The sequence below is a fragment of the Micromys minutus genome (assembly GCF_963924665.1).
Source record: "Micromys minutus genome assembly, chromosome: 29".
In the NCBI taxonomy this organism is placed as follows: Eukaryota; Metazoa; Chordata; class Mammalia; order Rodentia; family Muridae; genus Micromys; species Micromys minutus.
Window position 1 is genome coordinate 28,158,077 of NC_137964.1, and position 9,589 is coordinate 28,167,665.

Below are 9,589 nucleotides of genomic sequence, written 5' to 3' on the forward strand. Positions count from 1 at the left end.
GCTGTGCCTTGTGACACCCCTGTCAGCTGCCTCAGTGCTCGGGTAAGGGTGGACTGAATCTGAACACACACCATCTCAAATCGTTCTACACAGGCTAGCTGTAAGTCACCTTGATGCAAGCTGAAGAGACACCGGAGAGAAGGGAACTTCAAATGCCAAAATGCCTCTGTAAGACTGGGCTGTAGACAAGCCTGGAGGGCGTTTTCTCCCATTGATGTGGGAGGGCTCAGTCCACTGTGAGTGGGACCACTTCTGGGCAGGTGGTCCTGGGTTCTATAAGCAAGGAGGTTAAGCAAGCCAGTGAGTAGCGCTCCCCCATGGCCTCTGCATCAGCTCCTACCTAGTTTGAGCTTCCACCTTCAGTTCCACACTCACCTTCACGGAGCATAATTCAGGATATATGAGCCAAATAAAACCTTTTCCTCACAGACTTGCATTGGTTTTTTTTTTTTTTTTTTTTTTTTTTTTTTAAGTTGCTTCGCCACAGCGAAGACTTTCAACCACAACAAAGACTTTCCTAGACCAATCGTTCAAAAGTCAAGGACGTTCTACCCAAGGTCACTCCTACTTTCCAGCACCACTTGTCCGAAATGGAGATGCTGTTGCAGGGATCCACACCTAGGGATAGCACTCTCTACCCCTCTTGCCAGCCTGCAAGGGTTTGGCCATTCCTTACTGGTTTTTTCACTCTCTCCATATTATAGAGTCTACAGCATGCAGACATGGCCCCCACTGTAGGATGATGTCATTATGCAGCAAAGCGGGTCCAGCCTATCATAGGATGGGAAGGAAGGGTAGGCGGGGAAAAGCCTAGGAGGAGGAGGAGGTGAAGCAGAAGAATCAAGGTGGAGTCAGAGAAGAAGGATCTAGATCCAGGTGGTCTTAATTGGCGATAGGTAGATAGGAATATTTTTAGGGGTTTCTATAGGTCAATTTGTCTTATCTAGGTGGGTGGTTTATATCTTTGTCAACTGGCTGTAAGCTTATTGTGTGGATGTATTGTGGATCGGGGATTTAACATATAAATCTGTTTGATAAATTATGATCAAAATCATTGAGTCATGATTTTATCGAGCTGTGGGGAATGTGAGCAAAGTCCCCCAGCGAGCAGAGAGACAGCTGGGAGAGGGCGGCTCGCAGACCACATGGCAAAGAAGTATCCAAGGCTCGAGGCTCAGGTGGTGTAGCAGAGAAACAGCTGGGGTAAGTAGATCCGGCTCGGTAGCTCATGGCTCCACATGGATGCACGCAGAGTGTGAGGGTGCCAATAGCAACAGATCCATTTTTTTATTTGTATTGCAACACCCCACCCTGAGCTCTCTTCCATTAAAATGGATGAGCCGGGATCTTCTCTCCGGGACACTGATGTGAAAGGATGTCTGAGAGTCTTGGGTGTCCTTGGTTTTCATCCGTTCTTAAGACAGGGTCTCTTGTTCAACTGTGTAAGCATCCTTTGTTGGCTGGTTTGTGTCAGCTTGATGCAACCTAGAGTCATCTGGGTAGAGGGACCCTCAGTTGAAAGGATACCTCTCTTAGAGTGGCTTGTGGGCATATTTTTTCTTGACTATAGTGGAACTATGAGCAGCCTCTTCTGGGAAGGATTCAAGATAAAAGAAAGTGGGGGGGGGCATTTCAGAAGGGAGTTAGTCTTTTCTCTGACCGAGTTTATTTCCCCATTGCTGCTGCTGCAGACTCTCCTGACAGTAGAACCAGCAATTCCAAGCTTACATCATAGAATGGGCTACAACCAGTGGCTCACCAGGAACTTCCCAGTTTCCTGGGTGCCAGACTGAGACCACTGAAGCACCCCACCTTGTGAGCTGAATAACTACGGTCGCCCCGCCCCCATAGAAGCAGCTATACTGCAGCTACTCTTGACTCTCCAGGTACCTAACTCGAGGACTGAGTTCCAGGTTCTCGGCATCTCAGGGATGATTTAAAGGCTTATTGGTTCCATTCCTCTAGAGAACCAGGCTAGCTAGCTCTGGAGCTTCTTGGGACTCCACCTCTGCCTCCCATCTTCCCATAGGATTACAGATGGGCACACTATTGCATCTAGCTTTTATGCGGGTTCCGAGAATTTGAACTCAGATGCTCACCACTCGCATGGCCAAGCGTTTTACCCACTGAGCATCTTCCCAGCATCTCCTCACCCCAGGCTTTCTTTGAAGAGTCTGCTCAGTGGGCACATCAGCCTGTACAGACCTACCTCACTCATCTCCAAAAGAACTTTTCCCACCTGTTTCTCAGATGTTCATGGTTAAAGATACAACCTCAAACTCCAATTCAAGCAACATGTTCCTCAGCTTGAGCCAGAAGTGTTTAACAGTGGTGGGTTTATCTGCTCATCTTTCCAGTATCCCAGGGAGAAAGGGAGGTGCAAAGAATATAGCCCTTCAAGTCTTAAACTTGGCTGACCTGTAAGCCTATTCCCTGTACCTCCATAGTCCCCTATCTGCTAGTCATACATAAGTCAATGAGCTTGGGTACCAAAGGGATCTAACCATCCCTTGTTTACATGGGAAAATTCTTTCCTTCTCAGGATAACCCATTCCCATCTCAGCATTCCAGGCTGGAAAAGTCTTTCCCCACGCAGCTTTCTTTTCCTGATCACATCTGCTTTATCAAGTAGGGAGGCTCCAAATAGTCCTACCCTGCTGTGAAACCTACGAACAACAATGGCCAGTCTCGCAAAGATGGTCCCAAAGATGCAAGAGTGGCACTTATATCTCAGAAGAAACCAATGCCTGTCTAATTGGTCTTAAAGCCCTGTGCTGGGGAGTTTTCTGTCAGCTTGACACAAGGCTTAGAGTCATTGGAGAGGAAACCTCAGATAGAGAAAATGCCTCCATAAGATTGGGCTGCCGGCAAACCCGGAGGACATGTCTTAGTGGTTAATAGGAAGGGACTGGCTCATTATGGACGGGGCTACCTCTGGCCAAGAACGTCTTGAATTCTATAAGAAAGCAGACAGAACAAGCCACGGAGAGTAAGCCAGTAAGCAGCATCCCTCCATGGCCTCTGTGCCAGCTCCTGCCTCCAGGTTCCTGCCCTGCTTAGGTTCCTGTTCTGACTTCTTTCCATGATGAACAAACAGCCACTGTGCAAGTATAAGCCAAATGATCATTTTCCTCCCCAAGTCACCTTTGGTCCTGGTGTTTCATCACTGCAACTGTAACTCTAACTAGGGCAAGACACTCAGTAGTGACTTCATTTCTGGCACTTGAAACCTAGTCAACGGTTCTTAACTACCCTTGGCTGGTGATGTTATGGCCCCAGATAACACCTACTCCTTCCAGTTTCTTAAACCAGCATGATTTTTTTAACCTGCATTTTTACATGCTTATCCTTAGACCCACAGATAAGTGCAGTTTCCACCCCCTCAAAGGACCCCCTCACCCCTGACAACAGATGAGAGTTTTTCTCAAGTACAGAGAGAACTGACTGGGGTGGGTCCCCAGTCCTAATAGATACATTCAGTGTACGCCACCTCTACACCCAAAGGCTCAGAGAAGACACGGGCAGGGTGGTTTTTAAGGACCAGGTATAACAGGGAGCTCTTTCCAGGAAATCTCAACAATATGGTTGACTAAAGATTATCTACACAGTGACACCACAGTCAACCTAAGGGGACTAGGGAAGGCCCGAGCCCTAGGTAATGCTACAGGCAATGACCACTGTTAGAGAGGGCAGATGAATATGAATCAGGGATGATTTCTTTTACACTGTGCTTATGCAATCCCATTTGGTCAGACCCAAATACACATACATATGAGCAGTACTCTACATGAACTCAGTAGGCTGTGTGTGTGTGTGTGTGTGTGTGTATGTGTGTGTGTATGTGCATATGTGCATGTGTGTGTGTATTGTGTGTATGTTTTTATCTGTGTATATGTGTGTGCATGTGTGTGTATATATATGTGTGTATGTGTATATATATATGTGTGTGTGTATATGTGAGCATGTATGTGTGTGTATATATGTGTGTACATGTATGTGTGTGTATATGTGTGCATGTGTGTGTATATATATACATGTATATATATGTGTGTGTATATATGCATGTGTATATATATGTGTGTGTGTATATATATGTGTGTGTATGTATATGTGTGTGTATATATATGTGTGTGTATATATATGTGTATATATGTGTGCATGTATGTTTGTGTGTATATATGTGTGTATGTGTGTGTTTGTGTCTGTGTTTATAGTAAATATGTAATAGAAAGCAGAGATTTAATTTGAGATGATGGAGACATGAAAGTTGCAAGGAATGATAAAAATAATATAAATTCAGCACTCCTGTGTGAATTTCTCAAAGTTTAGTTTTAGCACTGTTTCTACTGTCCCAGTGAAGAGGTTCACGTAGTTCAGCTTCTAAATACTTAAGTATTTTTCCCCCTGATGACATCCAATGTCAGCCAGAGCATACCAAGAACCACGCCCAGTTGTTATCCTGTCCCTCAAATCCCCCCTTCTGAGTTTTTAGAAGGTACCTGCTTACCCAGGAAGCTCTGTGCTTTCAAATTGACTGCCCGCTTTGTTCTTAGACCGATCCTAGCCCCCTGGCCATTTCACAAGTGCAGGCGATTTCAGGGGATTAGAACCCTCACCTCTGGGGACCTTCTCACACTCTGCTAGGTGTGTTTTAATCACCAGGAGAGGCCCTGGCTGTCATGTCTCATTACTTAAATATATTATCACGGCCTGGCCTTGGCCGGTTTGGTGGGATTAAAGCAATAAAACTATATGGACAAGTGGCCAGCGTTAGTTGCCACCCAGAACTGCTGTGGGTGATGGCGCACAGCTGCAGCTTACACCCTACCCTCACCCCTACTTCCGCTCAGGCCCCAGAGCCCCACCTCCGGAGCCAGCAGCTGCTGCTCCCCAGCAGCCAGGCTGTCCCGGGATTGGTCCAGCTTCAAGAGGAAGCCGTGTTGCCTGGCAACAGACAAGCTGACTTACCTGGCTTCTCCTGGACCACTGGGGGTTGTGTGTGACTTTAGCCGCCCCGCCCCTCAGACAGCAAGTGAGGCATCTTTGTTATCTAATGCGCATTTATTCTTAATTGAGGAATATTCATCCCATGATCCAAAGTAGGGCCAGGGCATTGTTCTGAGACAGCTTTATAGAGATGTAAAACAGATGAAACAGTTGTGGGAGGCTCCTGGGACTTTTGTAAGAATTTCTATGAGTTTTATCGGGGGTGGAGTGGGGGGGGGGAGTCTTGCAGGAAACTGTCTCATGCCACACACACCCATTTTTGCTGAGCAACCAAGCTCAAAGCCACCACACAGCATCAGATGAACAATGATTACCTCAAACCATGAGGCATCTGAGACAGACTTCGCAAATTTGCAATTTCTGGAACTGCATAGAATCCATCCAGACTGTAGCAATGGAAAGGTGGTGGTGGTTGTTGCTGTTGGTTTGTTTGTTGAAGCAAATACCCAGGCTCTGCATTTTTAAGATAATGGCTGAAAAGACGATTTATTGTCTCTTGGGAGCCAAGTCATAAGATGAAGATGGATTCAGAATCCAGAATGCCTCCACCTGAAAAATCAACCCTTTTCTTGCAACATACTCTCAGGGATGCTGGTGCCCAGGCTGGTTTCCTCTGCTCCAACAGGGACAAACTAGTTTCTACCTGTGTTACAGGGTTCAGAGGTTAAGACTTGGGACTGGGACTTGTTTATGGCAGTGGCTTTTATAGCCACAGGAGTGTGCTGCACTGGTCTCAGCTCTCGGCATCAACCTGACAGTGTTGCTTCTGAGATGCTCTGAATTTATGGTTAGCAACGTTGTTTCTTAAGACAGACAAAGTTAAAAGGCAAGCCTGGAGCCCTCCTCTCCAAGTAAGGATTCAATTTGTGTATGTCCCTGGTTAGTTCTATGTAAACTTGACACAAGCTAGAGTCATATGAGAGGATGGACCCTCAAATGAAGAAAAAAATGTCTCTAAGATTGGTCCACAGGCAAGCCTGTAGAGAGCATTTTCTTGGCAATTGATAGGGGAGTGCCCAGTTCATTGTAGTGCCATCCCTGGGCTGGTGGTTCTAGGTTCTATAAGAAAGCAGGCTGAGCAAGCCATGGGGAGCAAGCCAGTAAGTAACACTCCTCCATCTCCTCTGTATTCATTCCTGCCTCCAGGTTCTTGCCCTGTCTGAGTTCCTGCCTTGACTTCCTCCAATGGCAAGAAGGTATACTACACTTAACTTTAGCTTTTGACCCCTTCATATCTTTTCCTTCTAAACCATCATTGATCTGATGCCCTTTCAGGCAAAACATGCTAATGTAAAATATGAAAGTTACTAGAAGCTGTGGTTTTGAGTTTCTTCAGGAGTAGAAAGCGCTTGTAATTTTCAGATGAAGTTTAAATAGTTGACCGTCTCCAGTCCCCAACATCAGCCTGGAGCACTCCATCCACTTTTTTTCTGTAAAGCAACAAAACTGATCATTCCCTGTTCGACTTCATAAGGGGGCATTGTAGGGACTTGGAAAGTACTCGGCAAAGTTCTTTCTAGAACAATGATTGGTTAGACACAACCAGTTTGGTCACGTCCATGTGTGGAGGTAAAGAACCGGAGTTTCTGGGTGCTTCAGATACAGTCTAGCCATGCATTCACTGATTGTGGAGTCTTCGCTTCTGAACATTGTCCCATCTCTATAAGCCACTCATGCATCAGCCCAAGCTTGTCACACGCATTAAAATGTAGCTTTTTCCTGAAACTAGATAGTAGATCCATGTGTAAGTCCCAGCAAGTTCTTCACCGACAGCTTTGGTAAAAGCATTCACACTAAACTCTGTTCAATTGGGAGAAACTGGTGCTGGAGCCCTGCCCCCACCAAAGCATGAGACTTCTGGGTATGCCCTCTGCTGAATAAACAGAAACCACACTGCCAATCACCACACCACAAGGATCCTAAAGGGATAGCTCAGAGTTCTACATGGAACTCTGGGGTTATGCGGTTCAGATAGCCCAGCTTCGTATAACTGATTAACAGTCTTGGCCTGACCGGATGCTCTCTCGGACTCACCTTTTTGGCCCCTGGAAGGGAGGCATTATTGGTGATGTCCTACTGGCACTGTGGCTCCCTGCCGTTTGCCAGGACAATGGCATTAAAGCAAGTTCAAGTACACATCCAACCCTTGAGGCCAGACTAAACAGAAGCTGGGAATATCAGTTAATGGATCTCTTCCTAGCCTAAGTAAGATTCAACGCTACTTAGTTTCTTATTGGTGAGGCTCTTCCTACTGAGAACTTGTCAGGTTGGGACAACTTTGCTGATCACCCCATACCCTATGGCTAGTTCCTAGTGTCTGCTATTCACATGCATAGCTACGGTCATTTTTATTTTTCTGGCTTCGTGCTGTTGGACCTCTTGCCCATCCCAACATCCCAACTTGAGACATGTATCGTGTCTCCCCTTCCCATCATCTTAGAGGGCACCCTTGCCTGATGTTAGCTGTTTGGTCCCTGCCCATTCTGTTCTCAGCTCTGCCCTCCTATCTGGAGATAGTGCTGTGATTGATAATCCAGATCCCCATCTCACTGGGGATGCCACTTGTCCAGAGCATGGCAGTGATGTTAAACCTCAGTAAGGTTGACAGGGAGTTGGGAAATTCAGGCTCCATTCTGAACCCATCACTAGCAAGCCTCGTCCCAGGGAAAACAGCGCAGGTTGAGAATAGCTTGACCTTCACAGACCTCTGTGTCTAGAAGCCATGTGCAGCCAGAAGTCAACATGAAATTACAAAGAGATTCTATCCCCATGGGCTCAGTTTTCTTCCATGAGCAAGCCAGGTGCTCAAGAAGAGGTGCTGTGAAAGTGTGAAAGTTAGGACAGAGCAGGCAGGAATGCCGAGACAGGTTTCCACCCAATAACTCCATGCACGCAGAGCTGAGTACAGAATGTCATTTCTCCTCAGTGGAACTTCAGACTGGAGCCACTTCAGTCTTGTCCCTGTTCTTTTTTTTTTTTTTTTTTTTTTTTTAGAACTGAACAATGCTGACTGCCCACTGGGATTTGCTGAGCCCGTGATCTTCTCCAGGGAGGATTAACACCCACCCCAAAATTCCCATCAGCTAGGCAGGGGTGTGCCCTTGACCCTGAAAATGGCTGGTGTCTACAAGGGAGCCTCAAGAGACTCGAGCCAGGATGACTGGGTAGAGGAGACTCTTCTGGCTAGGCACGTTTGAAAAGGTGAATCTTGTAGCAAGGGAACGAAGAAGGGTTCCAGGAGACGGGGGACTTTAAAAGAGAGGCTCACCTTATTAATTGAAAAGCAGCATATTTCTGGACAGGTCACACCCAGCCAACACAGTTCTCACTTTGGGAGGTCGTTATTGAAAGGGAAAGAAGCAAGGAAGAGAGAAGAGAGCTATGGGTTGGGGGTCCACGTCTCTTTATCAGGGCCGTGGCATAGGTAACACAGGAGGGCAGGTGGTTATGCAGGTGATGGAGGTAGCACTACCTGTGCAGGGGATTCGTGATGGTTGCCATGGCAACAGAGGCAGGAGAATCCTTGTCACCTTGGGATGACTTCATCTCTGGGTTCAGAGGCTGGCTATAAACAGCTTCGGATGCTAACACAGCTCAGTTGAGCTGCTCTCTGGGCCTTGGCTTTAGTGTCTTATTTCCATAGTCCACAGGTATCCCCCCTTTTGCTGCCCATTGAGAAATTTTCTCCCTGAGTTGAGGGCAGTTTTCTACCCCACACAGGTCCCAATGACAAACCTAATTCCTATTCCAAAGCCCCTAAGTCTCCACTGGGGAGCAAATGAGATGATTGGAATGACTGAGGGATCGTGGGTGAGGGGGTTTGGTGCAGAAGCACCTGTGAATGGAGAGCAGGTACGCTGGAAGATCCACATGGGGAGGATGGGCAGAGAGCCCCCATAGTCTATACCCTGACAGCCCCCCAGCCCCGACAGCTCCCCAGTCTATACCCCAGCCCCGACAGCCCCCAGTCTATACTCCAGCCCCGACAGCCCCCAGTCTATACCCCAGCCCCAACAGCCCCCAGTCTATACCCCAGCCCCGACAGCCCCCAGTCTATACCCCGGCCCCGACAGTCCCCAGTCTATACCCCAGCCCCGACAGTCTCCCCAGTCTATACCCCAGCCCCGACAGTCTCCCCAGTCTATACTCCAGCCCCGACAGCCCCCAGTCTATACCCCAGCCCCGACAGTCTCCCCAGTCTATACTCCAGCCCCGACAGCCCCCAGTCTATACCCCAGCCCCGGCAGTCCCCCCAGTCTATACACCAGCCCTGAGAGCCCCCCAGTCTATACCTCAGCCCTGAGAGCCTCCACTCCAATCTTTACCCCAGCCCCTGCCCAAGGCCCTGAGGCCACATGCAGTCAAAGTAGTCTCATACAACTGGTGGGAGGAGGAACCAGATATTCGGATGAGGGACCCTGCCCCCTCTCTGAGAGGATATCAACAAGTCCAGCTGTGCTAGACCTTTTGCAGGTTGGCACAGCTGGCCTGGAGATGGCATATGATCTGCTCTGAATACATTTGTACAACTCTGCCTTAGTAGAAATGTTCCATGTACTTCAGAGGAGAGCCATATATGTTC